The 21,848-nt window shown below is 39.6% G+C and overlaps 1 protein-coding gene across 2 annotated transcripts in view; it reads left to right on the top strand.

Annotated features, from left to right (window-relative positions):
• Positions 1-1,470: 1,470 nt before the first annotated feature.
• The window catches only part of lrfn5a (leucine rich repeat and fibronectin type III domain containing 5a), a 115,480-nt gene continuing 95,102 nt past the window's right edge, over positions 1,471-21,848 (top strand). For both annotated transcript variants that reach the window (XM_023431589.2, XM_087170006.1), the window contains exon 1: positions 1,471-2,430. The gene's annotated coding sequence lies outside the window, so the exon portion shown is untranslated. The remainder of the gene's footprint in view (positions 2,431-21,848) is intronic.

Here is a 21,848-nt window from a genome sequence, read left to right as displayed (position 1 = left end):
ACAAAAAACAAACAAAAAAAAACTTATCTTCAAAGATAGTGACATTTATATCAACAGACTCATTTATTTTTGTGTTTTGATGATATCACCTCTGGATGCAACTTGGCATCTGTTCTGAGCATACTCAAATGTGTTGACTTTTTCTTTAGGATGCGGTGAACATCTACCTCTTGAAGAATCTTATTCTACAGTCATATGGATAACAAGAATTGAATCGTTTCATATGAAGTGGGTGATCTTACTTCTACAGTAGGGCTGCACCATATGTATATATAAAAAAAAAAAAAATTATAGCGATTAATTCGGCAAATATTGTGATTTCAGTTTGAATGATCATTTGCATTTCATTTTCAATGAGAAAAATATAAAGATGCTTGATGTGATTTTTGTTGGGTCTTGTGCCAAACAAACATGTTCCTTTACATCTGGAGAATATGATTTGTAGGCCGGGGTGTCTCTGTAGCACCGCAATGCTAACGGTACTAACAATGTTGCCTTTTTTACCAAAAAAAATTGCAGCTCCTACGATTTTTTGGCAGCTCCTGCGATTTGGATATTACATTTGGCAATTTTGATTATATTTTGATTAATGGTGCAGCCCTATCCTACAGTATGGTTAAGGTGATTGCAGATAAGTCTATTTGCCATGACAAGTGACAACTTTTTATTTTTGTATTTATATCAATTTCCAGTTATATAATTTCCTTGTAGTATGGGAAGATTTAACTCCACTTCTTATGGAACCTGAATAAACCTTTTAGCAGTTGAAATTTTAAAGTTCATTAAAAATGCCAGCCTTGCCCTATTTGAATTAATTATTACACTTAATGTTCCTGGCTCAATGCATTTCTGGATTAACTGACTTGGATGCCCCAGGGCAAAAATGAGCCATGAATCTTTTGACCTTTTAACACCTCCTACACCATATATGTTTTGTAAATGGTTGCCCACCAACTTTAACAGAGTTATATAGAAATAACACAGGAGCACAATGTGAAATTTAATAATGGAAGGATCAAAACTTTGGTTTGACTGAAGACCATTGTATGGGATTAATAATGCAGTACTGGGCCATCTCATTTTCACTTGATAGTGTAATGTGATTGTGCATATTCCTAAACGTATTTGCAAATTAATCATATCTCCACATACCACAATACATACAGTGAATATGGAGCTTTCGGAGCCTTCAATGGTCTGGGGGTCCGAGGCAGATTGATCAACTCGGATAAACACAAGGATAACTGGGGCATATCATGTTCTCCTCCGATGAGACATTGATGCAAATCCTATAATACATGGAAGAGACCAGACATAGGCTATCACTTAAAGATTGTGGATTATTAGGCTAATAAAACGGCCAAAATATGGGTTTTATTTTGAAAACTCTAACAGGAAGTCGCATTCTTTTGTTTTCTCCAACCTGACAATTGTCATGCCCGCTGCGCTATATGGATTAACGGTGCGGGAGACGCGACGGGCTGGGAGGACAGAGGATCAGCGAGACTGTACCGTTAAGCTTTTCAGTGAGTGACCGGACGACAGCTTTACTGGGACGTTGCCTCGTCTTTATTTCAGCCTGTTCTGTTTCTTCTATTCTCTTTTATTCTACTCCCGACTGCAGAGGAGACGCAAAGAGTCGAGTTAACAGAGGGTGAGCGACGTAAAGACAGACTAGGAGAGAGAAAGAGAGAGAGGGGGAGAGAGAGAGGGAGGGAGAGGTAGAAGCTGGCGACTGAAGTGAAAATCCAAAAATTCGTCATAGAAAGGGTTTAACGTTCTCCAACAAAGCAGGGAAGATACTACTGCGGATATATGTTTGTTTAATAACCAGCTAAATCTGCCTAACCCCCTTTATTAATGGGATAATTAGACTTTTCCGCCCTTTTGCCTGGGATATTTTTTCTTGTAGTGGAATTCTTCCCATTTCACCTGCACGAGGGCAGCGACCGGCGGTAAAGGAGGAAGGGAGGGAGGCACTACCGGCTGGGAAGAAGAGGGGAAAAAAGAAGAAAAAGAAGCGGCTGAAGGTAAAGGAAAGTTGGAGGGAATAATTTCAGTTTCTCTCGCATGGGATTCTTTGCTCGCCCCGCAGATGGAGGGATGAAACCGGGAGAAAAAACACAGGGAGAGAGAGAAAGAGAGAGGAGGGAGAAGTGGAGGATGTAGTCGTCGGGCGCTGTGAGAATGCAAAACGGACGCACCCCACTGGAAGACAGGATTGAACTATAAACCCGTACGGAATTTACACCCACCCAAAGGATATTACATATATTTACCTCGATATACACACATATGGGGCATATTCTCTTCTCTGGAACATATTTGTGTGGAGTTACAACTGTAATCATCACTACCTTTCTAATAATGGGATTTGGAAAGTTAATTGCGCCCTGACACTCTGAACGAAGGAACTGCATCCAGAAAAAGGTAAAGTTCAAACTCTTATATTTCTTTAATATGTTAAAAATGACGGCTCAGTCCTCTCCTCCCCTTATCTCTCTAAGCTTCTCTGTTTCTTCTTCCTCTATGACTGCGTCTTTTGGAGCAGAGGAATGGTGGCTTTGAGAGGTAAGAGGGACAGAGGTAGTTATTTCTCGATTTCCTAGTACAGACGTTTAGTCTGGTTGCTGAAATGGGGCGGGAGGGAGGCAGTGAGGGTGTGTTTGGAGAGCAAGGTGGGGGGTGCAGAGAGAAGGTGCTGCTATATGTAGGAAAACCAGCAGCGAGAACATTGCAAGGTCAAAATTGAGCCCTGTGTAAGTTACAGAACCTGTGTTTGTGTGTGAGTGTGTGTGTGTGCGCGCGCGCCTGAGCCCGTGGTCGGCGGACCCAGACGTAAGCTAGTTTTGTAGGTAGGCTAAATTTCAAGCAGCTCTGCACCCAGTTGAGTTGTGAATAAACGTCAGTGTGTACGCGCGCGCACACGCAGAAGCACGTGAGTGTCGCCAGAAAACTTGTGTGTGTGTGTGTGTGCGCACGCGTCCAAGCCTATGGGTTTTCAGCAATCGTAAACTCACTTCAATGTGCATGTAAGCTACAGGATAATATTAGCAGTCTGTAAGGATAGCTAGTTATTAATGCACACACGCACAAACACTGCGCCTCGACCCCTTTTTTGTGCGCCACACACACTGCGCCTGTACCTCAAGAGAGAGGGAGAGTGACTGTGTGGAGACAGTGCGAGTACTGGGCTACGTTTGCGTGTCCCTGTCCGCGTCTCTGGTTATATATTTTATCCATGTTACAGTGAACTAGAAATTTAATCCAGAAACGACACATATGGCAGACATATAATCTGCGCGCGTGTGTGTTTGTGTGTTGTGTATGTGCGCGTGCGCAACTGAACCCCAGCCCTATACCTTGTTGGCACAAAGCTGGATCGTGATGGAGCATTCCTATTGTCCCCCGTGTGTGTGTGTGTGTGTGTGTGTGTGTGTGTGTGTGTGTGTGTGTGTGTGTGTGTGTGTGTGTGTGTCCACGCCTGTTCAGACATACAATACTGGATAGAGGGCACCACTGAATGGATCAGGAGATAATGGTAGAGTCCAGTACATTAGAATTTAAACGAAGACTGTATTTCAGTCATTATTAGTCATTCAACACTCTCCAACACTGATCTGAAATAAATTTAATTTGATATCGATAATAATTTGTGTAGTCACATGTTGTGAAACTTATTTAGGTCTTTTATTTAAAATAGCAGTTTATCATATTTATGTTACAAATAGAGGCAGGTTAGAATTGCATTATTAAAACAACTTTACACCACAAATACTTGCTTTTTCTTTCACATTTTATTGTTTACTCACAATCAAGGAGCCTGGCATTTTTATGCATTGTACTGTTCTGCTCTCTGTGTTAGTCGAAGCATATTCTGAGTTGTCCTTGCAGCAGCAGGACATTAGTTACTGTAAACATCCTATTGGAGTAGGAAACAGTTTTGGATCTATGAAGACATAATGCACATTTAAAATGAGTATCAGTTGAAACCGTGCACTCTGCTGTGTTAAAAGACATGGAATAATCTAAATACGACGAGCATCAAAAATCAAAGTGTCTATTTCTAACTTCTCTAAAGGGATCATTAAATTGTATTTTATATATCAAAGTTTTTCATTTAATATTGAAAGGCTGGAAGATTTTGTATTGCCTTCAGCCAAAAGAAAGAAATTGGAGCTATATAAAATGGAAGCTTTAGAGAAAAACAGAACAAAATAGTTTTTTTTTTGTTTGTTTTTTTTTTTGTGTGTGTGATGGATTTGCATTTGGGTTTTGTATTCAGCTTGGTCCTTTGGCTGAGCCTCATTTGTGGGATATAAAGCATCAAATACAGGAATAGCTTAAGAAACATGGCAGCAGTATGGCTTGCCCTAATACATTAGATACTGCCTATTTAAGCCAAGTGAAGAGGATGCAACTGGCCATGTAAAGCCATTTGGAAATGAGCAACAGCTGTATCCATTGTGTTTGTCACTATCTTCCATCAAAGCTAATGCCACCTTAAGATGTGTTTTCCTGAGCTGCACTTGATCTGAAAACAGTGAATCTTATTTCTACACCTGTGGACATCAAATTGCATTCTGTTGACACTTTGGTCCTTGCAAACTGTTTTATGAGGTTCTCCGCAAATGGGAAGTTATTTTATTTCATTAGACTGTGCAGTAAATCAGTAGAAGTGATCTCAAATGACCATTTTAATCAAACCTTTTTCCCAATGAGGGGCTGTGCTGTTTAATGTCTCTCTAATTTAGGACTATGACATGTCAACATTTGAAAATTGCCCTCCTTTTTTCCCTCTATCTCCTGCCAGATTGGAGTTTCATCGGTTTGTACCGGTACAGTAGCTCACATAGATTGATCAAGGCAATAAATTTATGCACACGAGCCACTCATGCTGGCGCTAATGGCCCGTGGATATGGAGGCATTATGCAAATGCTTCCCTGGCTCTAGAAAGAGTGTGGGTGAATGAGTGAGGGAGAGAAACTGGTGATTTTCACTCCATTTTAGTTGTGTTTAGCCTCTTATTTATGTCTAAAAGGAGTGGTTTGCTGTGCCATTAGGTTCAGGATGAATGGCAGTGCATTTATGTTACAGATTGTTGGATTTTTTTTTTTTTTTTGCAAAATGTAAGACAGCAAACAAACAGCTTGTATGACCCTTACCCACCTTTTAGCATTTAAAAAAAATAAATAAATAATTTGCTTTACTGGCATCAGTGCTGGATGAATAGCATTTAAAGTTGTGCAGAACTTAAGGATAAAAATCTGGTGTGCTTGTATGACTGGCTGTGTGTTTCTTTATGTGCATGCATCTTGCATTTTTATCACTCCTTATTCCATAATGGCATGTTTAGGGCAGACTGAGATGAAGCAGAAGCAGCATCCCTCTTATCCTCTATTTTCCCATTCTCTCTCATTATTTTTGTCTCTTTCACCCCCACAACCCACGAAAAGGGGAAAAAAATGTGGAGTCTTATCAGGCTGTAGTCCAGGGGAGTGAAGAGGCTGTAAGGACTGTTCTTTATTCTTTTTAGGGGCAGGGGGGATTTTTATTATGCCCTCTTTCTTCTTGCCCTCTGTTTATCTCTCTGCAACTCTCTGTCTCTCTCTTCCTCTCTCTGTTTAGGCATCTGACAGAGGGCTGCAGGATGTTGCGGAGTGGGTGGTGGAGCTCTAATTCAATTTATTCTACTGCTCAGAGACAGACAGAGAGAGAGAGAGAGAGAGGCAGTGAGAAGAGAGAGTGAGATAGGGAAAGGGATGGAGACCACAGATGTTAGAGAACATTTCCTATTAGCAGTGCAGAGACAGGCTTTATGGAAAGTGGGCCTGATGCTGTGACATCTGGATTGATTATGTGGGTGACTGGGTAAGTGTGTGTGGTCATTATCAACTAAAACAATATGTCCTTAAAATGCCATCAGTGAGTCTGAAGGGAGAAGACAAAAGACAAACCATCTTTTTTTTCTCCATTACTCACCCAGGTATTGGCTGAAAAACAGATGATTGACAACTTAGACCAGAAGTTCTCAAATGATCTCAGTTGGTGAAATGCCCAAGGCTCAATTGCTAAAAAATATTGCAGCCCCAGCATTTTGGATATTGCACTTTATATTATATATCATATAATTTTATATTACGTAATATTTTGATTAATGGTCCAGCCCAAATCAAGATGAATCATGATCTCATGATATGTATTGACATATTGTGCCAGAGCATTTTATCCATATTGCTTGCCCCATTTCATTAACCGTTTTATTTTTTTAATTTTATTACAGGCTGTGTCTGTATGCTTGATTAGTTTAATTGTTCCCTCGCAAATAAAACTTGCCCAATCAAAATATTCCTCATCCACACCTGCAGAAATCAGTTATGGTGCAACTCAGGGTTCGATCTCAGGTATATGCGTATTTGTATATGCTTCCACTGAACACCTTAATATTGGAAAATGAATTATACAAATTATTCCTAGTTTTAGTCTCCCATGACCAGCCTAAACAACCCTGATGCAAGTGTTGGAGAAGTTTTGCAAGTGAATGAAATCAGGGTTTTTTCCCTCCAGAAACTATCAGTAAATTTCAAGAAGACCTTGGGGGCCTGACATAGGATGTTAAGCCTTACGCTAAGTCGAAGTATTTTTATCATGGAATTAGTTGTTGATGATAAGGTAATATTGAATTCATAAATTAACTACCAAAATACTATTATGTGTACTTTACAGGCACTTGCACCTTTTTATTCTGAAATCACAGTAAGACATTGCTTTGTTGACATGCAGAAACTAGTGCTGCTATAGTGCGTTGGCAGCGTTGTTTAAACACAAGTAACGCTAAATAAATAGCCTGTCGTTGCCAAGGCAGGATTAGTGTTTGGCTGGCTGGTAGCTCTAGTTAAGTTCCTGTTTAAAATCCATTACAAAGTCTTAAATTACCCTTGAATAGATTTGTATGTTGTTGGTGGTGTTTCTGTGGTGTTTTTTCTTGGAAATTCAGCTCATCTGCTGTGCAACTGCTGCAAAAGAGGTTATGGGGTTCTTTCTTTCCTGTGTTTGTTAAAGTACTCCCCCCCACCAGCCCCCCTGCTCTGTGCACACCTGCTGCTTCAAAATCACCTGTGTCATGTCTGACACTAGATCCTGCTTTAGGTAGCCATTGGGGAGTGTGTGTGTGTGTGTGTGTGTGATGGTGTGACCAAGAGGAGTGGCTGACATGACAGATGCGAGACACGGGCAATAATGAGCCGTGTTCAGGACATGTAACTGTGGGTGAATGTCACACAATATGCACAGAGTTCTGGCTCAGTGCCTGTGTGTCTATCAGTTAGTCCATCTATACATTAGGGTAGCTGACAAGCATGAATAACGTATATGTTAATAACAAACTAGACACTGATGTCATGAAAATCAGATATAGACAGAATTCCACTTGTTTGTAGCATTTAAAACAAAGCTTTATCTACTTGTCTACCCCTCTTCTTGAGTTGCATATACATCTACAGACAGTTTTTAGAGGTCTCAAGAGGCAAAATTTCCAGATAAAGAGCAAAGATTCAAGAACGGCTGGAAATAATAACCTTTTATGTTCTGCTTCCCAATGTTGTTAAGAATCTCATGACCCCTTACATTTATCTAGTGGATCTAAATTTATTCAGATAAGCAGAACCACTACTTAAAATAAAAAAGGTATTTTACACTGATGACCCATTATTTTTCTGCTTTGTCTCTTCTTAGAAAGAAGAGCCCACAGAGTCTTTTAGAACTGCACTATTCCCTGTTGTCTGTGTGGAGAAAGGTATGCTTGCTGTTAAAACAAGTGGCGATCTGTGCCTTCTGTGCATTATTTAGGACAGTTTCAACATTAAGTCTGTATAAATCTATGTGCGACCATGTAACGGATACATTAGCCAGCCTGAAAGCTTTGATAATGAGTTGCACATAAATATACATATTAACATAAGTCATCTCGGTGCAAGAAAACAAATAACATTGAGAGTAAATTTGAATTTTTCACTTCTGATTAAAAACTTTCCAGTCTACACTGGACCTGCTTTCACTGTCATTACAAGACTAATTGTAAATATTGCACAATTGTCACCGGGGGATTCCACCACCAGACATGGCACTTGGTGTTTTATTGAGAGTAGACTAGTTTCACAGACTGTTTTAGCTTACACAATCCAACAGTACAGTAGCTCTTATGAAAAAAATCCTGAGGGTGAAATGTGTGAAACATCAGTGCAGTGAAAAGCTTTTTTATAAACTGAGATGCTTTGTAGCACTGCCTTTTGAAAATATTGTAAAATTGCCTTTCTAGACAGCCATAGCAGGATCAGACTGGGGCACAAACATTTAAAAACTCCCACTTTTACACTCTATGATAACATTGTCCGGACTATAAGTTATTGAACTTGATGCATAAATGCTGTCAGATACTACCTGCACTCCATGGCTTCCTAGTTGGTATTTACTGTAAGCACTATGCAGCCTTACCTTTCTCCGCCTACAGAACAGCTGACAGACTTGCTGAGTTTGTGCAACTCCAGATGCCTGAGAGTCCTCAGGCTCTGATGGCAGAGCATGCTAACAATGTGTGTGGTCTGTGTTTTCTGCAGAACTGCATGTGCATGTCGTGCCAAAGTGGCATGTCATATCCATTGTGCATGATACAGGGTCAGTTTAGTGTGTTGCACAAAACCTAATTTGAGTTGCATGTTTTATGTCTCTAGGACTTACACTAAACCACTGAGTATTATCATAAACACAAATCTGTGTGATGAGATGCTTTGTAAGATCCCCAATAGTTGTGTTTTTTTGATGAAAGACTCCTGCAGCACATGAGCAGGTTGTGATGAACATTATTTATTGTTGTGCTGAATAAAGTCTTACCTGTGAAGATTTTATTGCTTGATATAAACCATGAGAAAAGCCAGTGGGTGAGCAAACACATACTTGGCATAAAGTGTGCACCACAAGCTACTGCCAGAGGCAGTGCTTGAGAGCACTTTCATACAATGTGTCTGATGCCCTGCCTCCTTTCTGTTTCATTCTTTCAACAAGGTAGACTCCTTAAAAGCCAACTCTTAAAAAAAACATTATTGTGTATAGAGCCAGAGTCAGTTTTTTAGAGTTGCACGATCGTATCCATAGTCAGACTGTCTTGCTTAAACTGCCAGTAGCTGGTGGAGTGTGTGGCGACGGTTGCTCTACTCCATGAGTAACAGAGAAAACACTCTTTCTCAGATACCCTGAGTGATGACTGTAGGATGACAAGTACTTTGTATGGCTATGTTAAAACTTAACAAAGTTGTCATCACAAACAAAACATTTTTTACAATTGATAATCGGAGCATTCACAATATTCACTCAAAATCAGCAGGGTGAGGCGCCTTTAAACAGCTGCAGCGAGGGATGCTGGTTCGAAACTATAGCAGGGCAAATTTAATGTAATATTAATTTCATACTACAAATAATAGCATCACAATAGCATATTGTCCACCACCTCTGCCTGACACTCAGTTAGTGACATGAACTGTTGTGAATGAATGGACTGATACTAAGGAGAGCTTCATGTCATGGTGAAAGGTTATAAAGCAATGCCCAAGAGAGTGTTTCAGAATTGACATGTTGGTGCTACATTGCTGCAAATGTTGAAGGATAGTGAGTGTCGTGCCCTGCTATCTGCAACTTCACTCCAAACATCAACTGCTGTATAATCATTTATGAGTAAAATACAAAGTAGTTCAATATTGCTTCAGGATGTATAAAGGACCTTGGACACCTCAAGATATATGCATCCCTGGCAGTTTTCACTATATTTTATTCAATTCTGTGTCAACATCTGTATAAAGAATGAATCCTTAATTTATCTGTTTTGGCTCCATCAATATGAGCATAGTGGGTACTGTGAAACTGAGTTACTGTTAGAAGCATATTAACAACTAATTTCTCTGTCGATTTTAAATGGAAATTTAAGTTTACACTACTTGACTAGTCTTAAAGTAAGAAAACAGTCCAAACTAAGCACAATTTTCTGGGAGTCACAACACCTGGGTAAACAATCACTTATTTGTTTGTCGAGTGTGGCTAGCGTTAGCAGTGCTAGCACCAACAGCCTTTATACCTAGCAGTTTAATGCACTGATGTGGTTATATGCCAGTTTATTCTGTCACAGCCAAAATATAACCTCATTTTCATTTTTTAGATCAAAATACTATCACACCGCATTGCTTTTATGAGTCATCCACTTTCCACATTGCTTATTTACAATATCTGGGCGTTAGTGTGGAGAGGTGGGGTGCCGTACTGTGGCAGCTTTGGCTAGCTAACATCTTAGACAACAGTTAACTGCTGTTACACATTAATGAAATATGAATTAAAAATATTAGATAAAAATAGGCCTGTCTCTGTGAATGTTCCTTCAGTTGTTTTCAATGACAATAACTTAAAAACTTAAAATAGAGTAAAATTACAGGTTTACCCAAACCATCTCCAAATAATTTCTTTCCACAAACCAGGTGGTCTTCAGCAGTTTGACCGGTGCTGTGACTCCCTCCATATTGTGCAGAGACAGAGGGACAGTGGGGGTGAGCTTGCGCTGAGTGTGAGAGAAGAGAGATACAAACACTGACACGGCTTATCGGAAGAAACTGGCTTTATAACGGAACATTAACTATAATCGATATGAATGCCATTGTCTCATTCTATATCTTGTTTGAAAAGACATTGATATACCTTAAGTCGATATACTGCCCAGCCCTGTCGCCACTGGGTGGGAACAAACAGTAATGACAGTGAAATATGAAAAAAAATGATTACATATTGTTGACAGTTATTATCAACAACAACATAATAATCGGTCAGGATGATGATAATTTCTTCAGAACACTGCCTTTTAAAATGGGAGGCTCTGTCATTATAATTACTTCAGTAGTGTGATGTCCTGATCAGCAGTACGAGGAGGTCATCAGTGATGAACGCTGTTGTTTTTGGAGCAGCAGAGGGACTGAAAACTGAGTAGATTAAATGGTGCATTTAATTAAGAGGCTTGGGATCAGGAAGTCAGAGATCAGTCTTGGCTCATGCCAAGAGTAGCTACATTTAGCCTAGCTTGTTAGCGCATGCCATCTGTTCACACACAGATTAATGCTACACAGCAGACGTGAGATATGGGTACATTTTCTGGTTCAGCACTGTATAGGCTCTACTCAGTAGACCTTATTCCCTCAGAACCTCTTTGAGTACAGTGATCCAAAATGAGGTGCTTAGATTTAGAGTTTTCTTGTTTTTTGTTCTTACCGTCTCTACACTGTTGTGTTATTACTGTGTTTTGGAAATGAATTAAAACCACAATGCGTGACTTTTTGTGGTGGAGTGCTTCTTTATCACCTCCATGTTGTTGCCTCTACATTTGATACTGCATGTCTCAGATTTTTTTCTCATTAAACTCACCATATGTTAAGACTAAACTAATTGGCAGTCATATTAGCACCTGGGATGGTATGTGTTAAAGAAGTGAACCGATTGAATCTCTGCGTTACTAGACCTAAACAAAATCCTGCCACAGCAGAAAAAAATAATCACCATGTTGTAGGCCAGTGACATCACAGATCAAGGTCTTTTGCTTTGTGGTTTTCTTCTTTCATGTTTCACCTGTTTCCCTATAAATGTGGATTTTCCTCCTCATTTTTCTTTGTCCTCAGTGCTGCTTTGGTGGTCTCATTTTACAAAATAAAAGCCTTACTTTGACTACTTCCTTTCAGTCTTTTGATTTATTCTTCTGATGGAGAAGTCTGATATTTTTCGGTCTTTCTCTGCAATGTGTAATGTCTACAAAAGCTTGACACTGTCCATGTTTACTTTCCACTATGAAGTTGTTAATTTCTTTTTTGATGTGGAACTGATGGTTCAATAACATTTCAAATGACTTCACCTATCCAGATTTGGATTTAAATAGGTGAACGGGTTATTTGCATCCACAGGTATTGGATTGTCTGGTTTAGTGTCATTATAAAACAAATCAAAATCAAATCTAGAGTAGCATGCTCACACTGGCTAGTTAAAGTTTATCCATCTGCTTTATACAGAGGGATGACTCCCAAATCACTGCATCCCACTTAGCTAGCTTTTACACCAAATACTATTAATAGCAGCCAGCTAATCCTAGCTGTTGGCTGTGTTTTGATTTATTTTTTATTCTTTCTACTTGGCACTAACCTAAGCTTAGCAAGCTGCTACTCACCAACAAACACTCCAAAATCTGATCTCTTGATATATCTGACTGAAGGGTATTGATATGGTTTTAGGAAGTTGCCAGTAAATTCTAGATATTCAGAGGATACTCTAATGTATTGAGCAACCTAGTTAATTATTTTTTAATAAAAATGGCAAGACTTGAGCAGCCTGAATGAAATTAAGACTGAGCTGCTTGTTTGAGGATGGATTTGATCCAAAGTAACTGCTGCAACATGCCTACAGAAAAGAGCTGTGATTTCAAAATAAAAGACAGTGAATAGGTCCGGTGATGGATTACTTTGATCCAGCACTTCAAGCAACTTGACTGTAATTGTCCAGGTGGCACCTGTTGGAAATCTTGACTTGGAAATCCTCTTTTTTGTAGCACTTTAATTGTCATATCCTGAGTATATCTTGAAGGTGACATGATGGCCTTTTTAAAGTAAAGATGTATTTTAGAAGGAATTTGACCCATCAAGAAATTTTAATAGTTTATAGTCAAATCTATCAGACACACTGTTATATCACAGGCTCTGCTAAAGGGGACTCTGACCCTTTGGCCTCTAAGCCTGCTCAGGGCTCATGTTTAAGCTCCTGGCCCTTGATGATCAGATGACAGCAGATATGCTGTATTTCTTCTCATTCAGGAAATGAGTTTGACCTTTGACCTGTTTTTATATTAGACAAAATTGTTCCTTTTTAAATATGTTTAAGCAGTTGTTTGAAGTTGATTACTTTACAGACAAAATGTCGTAAGAGTGTATGCAGCAGTATTTAAAAGTTGCGAATTAAATGTATTGTGTGTCAGTTTTTCGTTTGCCAGTAGTTGGTATTACCAGTTTTAAATGGTGTTCAGGGACACACAGAACTTATTACTGATTACATAACTTTTCTGCCGTTAACAGCCCCACCATCTTTGTAAAATTTTTTTTTTTTTATAAACCATTAATAAACCATTTAAGTAACCCATTTAGTAACACCAGTGTTGTCATAAGTTTATTACCCGGTGTCAAAATATCAACATCGTGGCATCACAGTGTCTATCTCAAAAAAAACATGTCTAGATAATTTCCAAAGCTGATTTTTGGAAGAATTGCAAACCAACATTATTTACATCCATGTTTGTTTGCTTGCTCGCACTCTTCTTCTCTGCCTGTGTTCGTGCACGTCTTTAACCGTAAAATGCCTCCGACTGTTGATGAAGGAAACAGTGCAAAACCATAGGGCAGTGTATCATGTCACCGGACTGCATGTGTTTGTGCAGGGACGTTGTTATGCAAGTTATCTATATTACTAATAGTGGTCAAAAGCTCCACGGGGTACCTTTCATACATCTACTGTATGGAGATGGCCTGAGATAAGCTGTTTGAGCAAGTGACAAGATCCCTGCATGATGTCAGTGCACATACTGTCACATTATGCAATGCACAGGCTATTTGAACTCAGGTGTAAGTGAATTGATTGAACAGTTACAGCATTGCAATGACAAATTGTTCATTTATGTTTAAATGTCACAAAATAGTTCCACACAAACAGTATATACTCAACAGATTATAGGTTACTACTGTGGCTCTCATGAATGTAAATCAATTCAATACAAAATTCTCTCTGTTCATTCCTCCTCTCTAATTCAGTGGGATAAGCTAATGGAACTCTGTGTGTGTGTGTGTGTGTGTGTGTGTGTTTGTGTGTGTGTGTGTGTGTGTGTGTGTGTGTGTGTGTGTCCGTCCGTACCCTTAGGGGCTGTTTGTCCCTGATAATGAGCTGTCATTTTGACAGTCAGTATGGCTTGATCTCTAAGCCACCATGCTGAGAGACACACACACACACACACACACACACACACACACACACACACACACATTAACTCCTGAGTACATAGTCTTCTAACAAACTATAAAAAGGCTGCTTTTTAGTGGGGCGGCCTCTTACCAAAGATTTTCCTGGTCACCTGGTAGCTATTACTTTAAGCCATTAATCAACTAGTTGTCGCACATTTATGTTAATTCAAGTAGTTAAATAAATATATTTACGAAATACAAAAACACATCTGCAATTTATCTTCCTCCAAAAATGTCATAAAAAAGGCAGTTGTGTTTACATAAACTTTTTTTTTGTGTTGTGAAATATTGATTAGGATAAAAGTTAATACTAATAAATATACCTTGAAAATGGACTGAAGTTCAGTGGCTTTTATAAAAAGCACTGTATTTTTTACCTAACACGCCTTAATATTTCAAATGTGTGCTTACATCACTGATGTTAATGCTAATGTTACATAAACTTTACCTAAAGCAATTTTATGTTTGCAGATTTTTGACCCGCTCCATGAAATCTGCTTGATTTTCTTTCACTGCAGCTTGTAGAACATGATCTCTTTGACTGCAACTTTCAGTCCGCTCTAAATGCAAGTTGTTATTGCTTTTGTCCATAAGGTCTAGTATATAAGTACCCTCACATTGTCTTTGCACAGAAGAAGCGGAGGCAAATGTAGCTAGCGAAGTGTTTCATTCGTCTGGGGCCTGGCTTGCACTGGAATGTGAATATAAAAGAAGTAAATCTAGAGTAAAGTTCAAGCAAGTAAAGTGGCGCAAGCAAAGATGCAGATTTTAATGTCTTTCCCCTATTACAACAATGGGGTTGAAAATTGGAGTATCCCTTTAAGCCTGATATCATGACTTAGTCTGCTTACCTAATAGTATCAGCAGTGTATGTCGTGCAGGAAGGAATGACTACACCATGATTTATGGATAAGACGCAGAGACTAGTAGGGTGTGGATTCATAAAACACAAATGCTCTTAACCACACTACGGGAGCTTCCCTGTGAGCTCTCATAAACTGCAGATACAAAGTAAAGCAGGCACACAAAGCATCTACTTAAGTAGGCAGGTAACCACGACGCAGCGAGCGAGCAAATAAAAGGATGTGCAGCGTTACCACGGCTGCCCTCTGGGAACTGAAGTGAAAGCATGACTCAACCATTTACCGGTGCCACACAGTGAGTCAGCACATTTAAAAGAGATGGATTAGGTTTTTGAGACGTCCATTTTACAACACCTGTACATACACCTTTACACATACATAAGAGTTTCCAGGATAAGCTTGAGGATGCATCATTTTTACTTTATTGTAAGGCTGTTATTCTGATGTCATGCTTCAGCTGACAGGAAGACGGTGTGGATTCACTCTGGTGACTCCACGCTAGATATTACATGGAGGAATAGCATTGCTGCATTGACCTCTGTGGGTTGACTCTTGACCCTTTTGAACCTATGACCACACCCTTGCTCACAGGTGGGTGTGGTCAGATGCAGTAAAACATATTAATGTAGTTAGCAGTGAAAGCATTATTATTAATGGGTGCAGATAGGTAATAAACGCCATCTGAAACTCTTACTTTGGCTGACCTCCATAGTTTAACCTTTTAACCTTGCTGCATTGATGCAGACATGTACACCAGGGTGTCTAAGTACACTGTGATATCAGCCTGGCTACACATCTTCAGTACTTACAACATCTTCGCTGCTGTAGAAAAACAAGTACAGTCATATTTATAGAATTTTGGAATCGACTCAGAACCAAAGTATCAGTTCTTGTGATATCTCTCATTGTGAGTCCCCAATTTGAACCATTACCATAAACACATTGTATTCACACTGGAAAATCCTATCAGCACTTGTAAGAAATTTGTTGCATAAAAGGCTATGGCATGATAATTACGTTGTATAGAAACCACCAATACTGAGTTAATGACAATACATAGGTCAACAACAATGCGCTCCTTGAGTCAACACCCTGTTTGCCATTTTAAAAACATAAATAAAGAAATAGATGCACATCAGCCCAAGTCACTGAGAGCTCCATGCAGAATGCCTCCCTGCTAGGTGGGGGTTTTACTGAGTCCAGGTATATAGCAACATACCACGAGTCACAGCCTGTGACCCAGTTGAGCTTTGTTGCTCAGCGTGACCTCATTCTGACAGTAAAAAAACCCGAAAAACTGATGCTTCTGCAGCTGCTTTCATGGAGCACAACACGGCCACATCTTACTTGCGCATTTCAGGTGATTTGTGCTCGATTAAATGTGAATTTTTGCTGCTTTCACCACGCGACAAAAATTTGCTGTTTTCAAGGTGGTTTAGCAATGTGTGTCATTCATGCATTCAGTCATTTGAGATAGCATCATTAACTATCTGACTTTCCTCAACTAAGATACAATAGTATATTAAGATTAAGGGAACAAGTTACATTGATAATTCCTGAAAAAGGACTTCATTAATTGACTTCATTGTGTGTGTGTGTGTGTGATCTCAGGTGATGTTGAGCTTACCGACAACAAGTTAGTTGGCCTTAATCCTGCATCAGAACAGAAGTACAGCTCTTTTTGCTTGTGCGTGTGCGTGTGGGTGTGTGTATTACTTGTGTCATATGTAGCACGTTAACCAGTGCTTACAAGACACACACACATACACAGTAGGTGGTGTAATAAGCTGGTTAGCAAGGCTTTGGCTCAAAGGAAATATCTGATTGTGCTCACAGTATCTAGGCAGGATTTGTGTGTGTGTGTGGGTGGTGTGTGTGTGTGTGTGTGTGTGTGTGTGTGTGTGTGTGTGTGTGAGGAAGTGTAGAGGTGTGTATAACTATAAGCAAGAAATAGAAGGAAAAGGAAATCCTCAAATATGTCTGGTGTCCACTTAAAAGCATGTTTTGTTCAGAGATTTGATGAGAGGTCACATTTAGTGGATGTTAGCATGCTAAAGAAAGTTGCCAAATATGGTCAACCAGTTATACCTACCAAACATCAGCATGCTAATTGTGAGGATGCTAGCATGAAAATCTTCTCTCTGTAAACTCAGTGTCATAACTTGAAGTTGTTTGTTTCCAGTTTGTACATTTGCTCTTAATTGCTCCTGGTGTGTGTGTTTTGTTTAAGTTTTTGTGTTCAAAATGTCACCTCACTCACTTACACATCTGTACTGCCTATTACAGCAGTTAAGTGCGTCAGTATTGAACCAGTTTGACTCCTAAGACAATATTTTTTCACAGTTTTCTGTAGGCGACACTATCACTAATCACTAATCTACCCCGTTTATGTGGCAGTAATCTTCTTTAATCTTATCCTTTCTATCAGCCTACCTTGTACTTGAGGAACCTGGGGAAGATTTTTGGCAACATAACAGCGCCGGCGTTCCTCAAGGACCAGCTTTAATCTTGCAATAAGCCACTGTTGAGTACCGACTCAAGACAGTTAAATACGTATGGATTACATTTGGAAGTATTTATTTACCCTGATTTCTGTCCTCTCCTCACGTACACACACGTGTTAGTAGAGTAAACTTGTCGATATATGGGCACATCCTGTTTGTGTCAGTATCATATCTCCACTTGAATTTTGCCAGCTGAATTCTGTACCCGTGTCGAATCTCTACATCTCCACTTTGTGTCTCTGATACGTGAGGCACGTTGTCTTTTCCTTTTGGAAGCAAGACATCATAGTGTGTGTGCGTTTCCTTGGTACTTTATGAGTTGTGTTTGTGCATGCATGTGTGTGTGATCATTATGTCGTGATCTGAAGCCATCTGGGTTGACTGGCTCATTTGCGTATCTGGTGTTAACCATTATAAATATTCATGACCAAGGGTCTAAACTGGTATGAATATTCATTTTGCCTTCAGGCCGTAGACGGGTGGAATGGCTCTGATTCCAATCAGCAGAACAGAAATTAACTCAACCTTTTGTGTGGTGGACGAGAACACTTGATGATCGCCGTGGGCCCCTTGGTATGCTCGGCGAGCTCCATATGTATGTGGATTATCACATTTGCTTTAGTCACATGATGGCCATAGTTTGATGCACATCATGGTACTTGGTTGAAATGGCGCCTGCAAGACAGAGGGACAGATGGAAGCAGAAACAAACTCAACTCATCTCAGGACAAAAAAACACCGAAAGACACTGAAATCTTTGAAATGAGTGAAGAGCTGCAGGACAAACTATCAACCAAAGTCCAATTCAGACGCGGCATCAGCAGCTGGAGCAACACACACACGAGCCGTAGTGTTAGCTAAAGTGTGACACTGTCAAAACAAGAGGCTGAATTCGGAATTTCTTTAACACCAGTAATGTCTTGTTACAGTTAGGTGTTAAAGCTCCTGTCAGCTGCAGAAGTGCCACTGCAGCTGCTAGTTACTGTATAAATTATCCAAAATGATCTGGCTGGTTAATAAATAAATGTAATATTAGCACAGAGACATTCATAGTTGATGTTATGTTTCATTCATGGCTTTTTGACCGACTCTGCTTATCATGTAAAATATCAAAGGAAAAATTTGGGTCCATATTTAATTTTGTTTGATTTTTATCCAACGTGGCTGACGTGCTTCTGTCTTTGATGTGTTGACTCTGTTCTCTCACAACTTTGGATCTTTCTCAGTGCTGCCTTTGTGGTTGCCTTTGTTGAAGTAAGAAATGACAAAAGTGATGATGGTGATGATGATAAATGTGTTTGGAAATAACAAGTAATGCTGGCCTGGTTGACATTACAAAGACAAACGTGCCTTTAGTTAGCAATAATAAGGAGAAATATGTGGCTTCACCCTCTGAAATATCACTTTGAAGTCTGAACCTGGACCCTCCTCAAGTCTGGTAACTCTGCAGGCCCAAGAGCCACCGTGCTCCCACAGGACTGTTCCTTTAGCAATGCAAAACAGTACAAAGACCTCATATGAATGATATTAAAGTTAAATAGATCTTACCATGGAAAGCCAAACTGATCAAAGGGAAGGAGTCCTAGGGGAGGTGGCATGGCAAGCGCAACCGCTCTGACTGACTCTGATAGGCTGACACACCTGTCAGTCAAGTAACCACAGTCCAGTACTCAAAGGAATCATTTTGGATGTTTTGTTTATGCTTGGTGTTTATTCTCTTATAACTATAAAATACTGTTTATCTTCACTGATTAGTTTTGGGCGGCTGTGAGCTCGGGAGGTAGAGCAGGTCGTCCACTAATTAGAAGGTCGTTGGTTCGATCCCCGGCTCCTCCAGGCCGCGTGTCGAAGTGTTATTGGGCAAGATACTGAACTCCACATTTCCCCTGATGGCTGTTCCATGAGTGTATGACTGTCCGTACGAGTGTGATGTATGAATGTGTGAGTGGTCAGGACTGGTCAAGACTAGAAAAGTGCGATATAAGTGCAAGTCCATTTACCGTTAATTACACTGATTTCAAATGGAGTTCACAAGCAGGTTGTGGAGATGATATGATACTGTTAATTTTATTACTTTGTATTGAAATCTCTAGGGGAAGAATTTGTGCTGGAAAATTCAGGACCACTTTTATTTTATTTTATTTTATTTTTTTGTTTTATTTTTCTGTGCTGGATAGAATGTGGTGGAGGTGTTGGTTTTGAATTTGAAGTATTTGTAAGTGAAGTATGATGCTGGACCTACTTGATCTAAAGTAAAAAAAGGGGGAAGAGATTCATAGATACTAGAGAGTAAATACCAGACACATGTGCACATTGCAAAGAAGAAGTCCGATTTCCTAGCGATGATGTAAACTGACTCAGAAGTTTCTTCTGGTCCTCTGTATTTCTGACACAGTAGCTGCAGAATTGGGACTTGTATTATTAAAGTGTCCTTAGTGTTACCTGCAGTAACTACAGATGTTTGCCAAATAAGAACTGAAATCTTAAGGATCATAACTTTAATATTTACATAAAGGAACAATTATTTTGAAAATCAGGATCCAAGACACACACTGCAGGGTAATAACATTACTTTTGAAATAATTAATGAGTTTAATACTAGAGAGAAGCATCGTCTGTCTCACTCCAGCTGATGCTTTGAATATAAAGGTGCGTGTGTGTCTGTGTGTGTTTTTTTGTGTGAGAGATAATTATTAATATGCAGCACAGAAGGTTGAGGAAGTTCCGAAGTATAATGATCATCTTAAGTAACACACACACACACACACACACACACACACACACACACACACACACACACACACACCTGCCTCTGTGTTCCTTGACAAACCAGGGGCATAATGGATTCCACATAACACCACTGCACACACACACACACACACACACACACACACATACACACACATACACATCATTGTTTTGAGAGTTGTAATGAATACTGATAATCATGGTAATATGAGATGCACAGAGATGTGCTCTACAGAAAGCAAATATATATCTGCTTTCACACTTCCACTTTGTTTGGATTCTGTACAATACATATGTGCAAACAACAACACAACACATGCAAACACATTTACTGAGACACATAATAACACACACACATACACACTTGCTGGCAAATAATTAAATCACAGAATTTTTCTCTCTTGACACAAAGAAAAAAATGATGCAGGAATAAGAGGTTGTTCTGGAAATTTGGCATGAGTGTGTGAATGTGTGCACATGTGTATGGATAGAATGAAAGTACCCAGGAATCCGGGATGAGTTGAGCTTCATTCAACCACACAAATGCTGCATGCATACACACAATCACACTGTCCCAAGTGCTTTAAAAGAAAACACCACTGGGGAGAACAAAGAGCCTCCTTGAAGAATAGACATGAATTATTCACTCCATCAGATTAGGGGAAAGAGATGGAAGGAGAGAGAGAGAGACGTAGAGGGAGAAGTAGAGAGAGAGTGATGGAGATTGAGAGTGGGTGAGACAAAGAAAGAGATGGGCGGATGGATGGACATGGACAGAAGGGTGTTATATTGTATTAGCAGTAACGATGACAAGACACATTGAGATTTCTGATAAAAGAACACAGCTTGCCATCATCTACTAATCCATGTCTAAAATCCACAGGGTGTAAAAATCTTAAATTTAGATAAATAAATAAAACAACTCCCTCCCTGTCAGAGTACATGGCATTACTTATGTAAAGCCAGAGACTTTGGAAATCAGGGTCTTTCTCTGACTGGAGGGGTGTTTTGGCTTCTTGAAGGAAAGAGTTTATCCTTTGAAAATCCACAGCCAGCAGCAGCTTAGCTGCAGCATCTGTGCAGCTTTCCACCCAGATACGCTTTATCAGATCCAAGCATGGAACCTCTTTTGTATTTTACTACTAATACAGTGATGCTGGGGTACTTCAGTACCAGCACATGACCCAGATGCTTTATCCAATATTAGACTAGATGTTAGTAAGTACAGGTATGAGCTGCACACAGCTGTGGTGTTCTGTGTGGTAGCATTGCAGTGGCCCTGTTTTGGAATTGACACAGCATTGTAGTAGCATACATGTGTTTTTTGAGGAGCAGCCTGTCCCATAATGTAGGCAATTAATAAATAACACATGATCTTTTCTTTGAGTCTGTAGTAACAGTCTTGGAGCTGAAATTAACAACCCCTTGTACTCACTTCTTATCCTTTTGTAAACCAGAGAATAAACGACAAACTGTTGTCAGTGTTCTCTGATCTACTCTAAAGGAGTTTAGTTCATGTAGGCAGTGCAGATGCTGCTGAGCCTTGTTCACACTCACATCTGTATTTCCGCTAAATCTCAATCTGTCATCAAACACAGTTAACAGATATTTGTAGAGCTGGACAGTTTCAGCACCTAGGCTATTTCATGAATGACAA

The sequence above is a fragment of the Seriola lalandi genome, unplaced genomic scaffold (genome assembly GCF_002814215.2).
Source record: "Seriola lalandi dorsalis isolate HSWRI2012SDOR001 ecotype SW California unplaced genomic scaffold, Sedor1 jcf7180002054925, whole genome shotgun sequence".
NCBI lineage: Eukaryota > Metazoa > Chordata > Actinopteri > Carangiformes > Carangidae > Seriola > Seriola lalandi.
Note: the sequence above shows the minus strand (reverse complement) of the source record. Positions and strands in the feature narration are given on the sequence as shown.